The sequence below is a fragment of the Triticum aestivum genome, chromosome 2B, assembly GCF_018294505.1.
Source record: "Triticum aestivum cultivar Chinese Spring chromosome 2B, IWGSC CS RefSeq v2.1, whole genome shotgun sequence".
Classification (NCBI taxonomy): domain Eukaryota; kingdom Viridiplantae; phylum Streptophyta; class Magnoliopsida; order Poales; family Poaceae; genus Triticum; species Triticum aestivum.
Genome location: NC_057798.1, coordinates 619772688 through 619775491, shown reverse-complemented (window position 1 = coordinate 619775491; position 2804 = coordinate 619772688). Strand labels below are relative to the sequence as shown.

Genomic DNA, 2804 nt, shown 5'->3' with positions numbered 1-2804 from the left:
AAATACTCTAGTGGGCAAAATCCACCGAGGGACTTGGTTGATCCACTTCTGTCACCCAATCCCCAGAGGGACCAATCCCTTCCAGACGCCTTAATCCCTGCCACCCTAAGTTTTGTTTGGATAGTGTAAGAGCAACAGGTTCAGCTAGCCTACCCCAACTTGTTTGAGACCTAAAAAGGCTTTGTGTTGTGTGTGTGTGCGCGCATAAGTTCCAGACTACAAGTACACGAAAACAAGGAACATCAGATCAAATAGAAGAAGAAACACAACCAATATGACAATTGGGGTACCAAGTGCACACAAAGTTCTGGAGGATGCTACATAACAATGTAGCAGCAACATTACCAATAAGCTTAAACTTCCAGAGACAATATATAACATTACAGCGGAGTGAGAAAGTTTAGTAGCAACAACTAATATGCTCATTACCTGAGCAGCCTAAGTAATACCACATCGGAGCAAACGCGATGAATCAAGTACAACAGGTAGGGAGGTACCAAGGCATGACAATATAGATACATAAATAGTTCAAACGGCTTAGCTGGGCAAACCACGGGTAAGGATGGCCAAACAGATAAGCTTGGATTTTAAACCCGATAGCAAGAAACAAGGGACCAAGCAACTGTAACTAGCATTTTGCAGAAAACCAGATCACACGTGCGAGTACTACTTCCCCTTGGCACTTTCATCCCAAAGTCGACTGTACCTCGTGCAGAAAATCGACCCCGCGAGGCCTCCACAGAAACAGTAAGTTTTCCCTCTGGGTAATCAACAGAAACAACACGCCTTGCAAGCTCAACCACACCATCTGACTTGGTAGGCAACTCTCCATTTTGAAAATCAAGCAGCACCACTTTCCCTTCTTTTACACTGTTGGTACTGCAAACAACCAACCCCGGACAATGATCAGGCCATGACCTATCAACAACTCGGATGCCCACAATGGCCTCAACTGACATAGGCAGCACTGCCAAAGCAAACTCAAGCATGCAGCGCTTGCTGGGGATGCGAAAACGGATCCCATCTTCTAAATGATACCTTTCATGGAAATAAAAACATTTGAGAGCTAACACTTCATCTTCAGACTCCTTTTTGCCCTTTACTTTTAGCTGAACTTCAATCGCAACAGGGTCAATTAACAGAACCGCTCGAGAGGGGCCTGTTAAGTGCAAGAATGGATCCTGCAATGCAAGCATCACAATAATAATTGATCACTTAACTGCCAGACTATTAATTAAAACACACACACACACACAAAGTGTTTACATTGCATAGATAGTCGCACTAACTCACCTTTGGAGTGAGGGTTTGGCAGTTATCCCTGGTGCATCTGAAGAGATAGTTGCGTTTACGATCTACCGAGTCCCTGGCAGCAACAAAGCCATGAACCTCCAGTGGCAAGCTGAGATCATTGTTTAGGTCAGTGACTTTGATGGAGAAGATCTGCATGCAACTCTCCGGAAGAGCATCTGCTGGGTTGGTTCCGGTTGTACAGCAAATGGGACCAAGAGAAGCTGCATGGAAGAAGCTAAGTTAATAAACATTGAAAAATTATTTAAATTAAGTGATAGATATAGTGGATAGCAATACTAGCTTGTTGCCAGAAAAGAAGTTCAACATAATCTCATCCAGAGACCAGGGTAATAAGATAGGAATAGGATATGAATGCATCAAGGGTCGTTAATACTACGATATCCTGCTCCTAGTTCGATATGCAAAGCCAATGAGGTTTCTCTGCTCCCAATATATGTTATGGACTGGATTTGTTGTCAATTTTCCAGAAGAATTGATTCTACAATAAATCCCAGTTGAAACATATAATACTAGCTCAACCATCCATGGTAACGATATGTTGGATTGGTATCCAATTCCATATAACACAATTAATGTCTCTACTCTAACAGTATAATTGGGATGTGAAATAAATCTAGTTCTCAGACTCTTTTCTCAAATTGATCTAGTTCTCAGACATATCCTAGTTAAAACATTCAATAAAAATATCGCTTTTCTTATGTTTCTGCATCAATCTCAAGAAATCACATAGCGAAGTGGATTTCACGCGTCGATCTCAAGAAATCGCAAAGGCAATTCATGGGGAGATAAAATCAAGTGAAGAATTTCTTACTTTCCGCGTCGATTGAACCGAAATTGTGGCGAAAGCACATCTCCCACATTTGACGGTAGTCCTCAGCCTCCTGCTCATCTGTAGGAGCCTTCTCAAACTCGTAGCGAAGAGGTGGCTGTGGATCGCGAACAAGTTGCTCCTGCCTCCTCCGGATCCTCTCCTGCGACTCTCTGATGCGCCTCAGATTGGTTTGCTCCGCCTCTCTAATGCTCTTCATCCTCGTCTTTGTACTGGACTCGCCCATGGAGATCTCCATCAGCGCCAACCCGCTGTCGATGAGCTCCATCTCCGGCGCGCCGCTCAATCGACCAGGGTTTCTTGCTTAGGGTTTCCTCTCTGCCGCTATTGCGTCCGCTCAATCGATCTGTTGTGTCTTTTTTCTTCCTTTCTTTTATTTTTGACGAGGGGCTCTCACCTTTTATCCCCGGGAAGACAAGGTGTCCGTCCGACTCCAACTTGTTTTTCTTTTTCTTTTGTACTATACACGCCCGTGGCAGGCCTTTTAATGGAGGTGTCACGGCCCAATAGTGTCCAATGGCCCGGCTTAGTATGTTCTGTGCAGATCAACATGCCCTACTGCTGAAGTAGCAAGCATCATATTCTGGTTTTTTCAACTCTTGATCAGGAACCGGGCGCAGAAATTCCTTGAAAAGAAGGGGATGCCTACAACCAATGCCCA

The 2804-nt window shown here is 44.2% G+C and overlaps 1 pseudogene across 1 annotated transcript; it reads right to left on the bottom strand.

Annotated features, from left to right (window-relative positions):
* Nucleotides 1-305: 305 nt before the first annotated feature.
* LOC123046337 (uncharacterized) lies at nucleotides 306-2535 on the bottom strand (annotated as a pseudogene). The gene is made up of 3 exons (XR_006422186.1): nucleotides 2126-2535; nucleotides 1294-1514; nucleotides 306-1181 (listed from the first exon to the last, which is right to left on the bottom strand). The product of XR_006422186.1 is annotated as an uncharacterized protein (transcript).
* Between the last annotated feature and the right edge of the window lie 269 nt (nucleotides 2536-2804).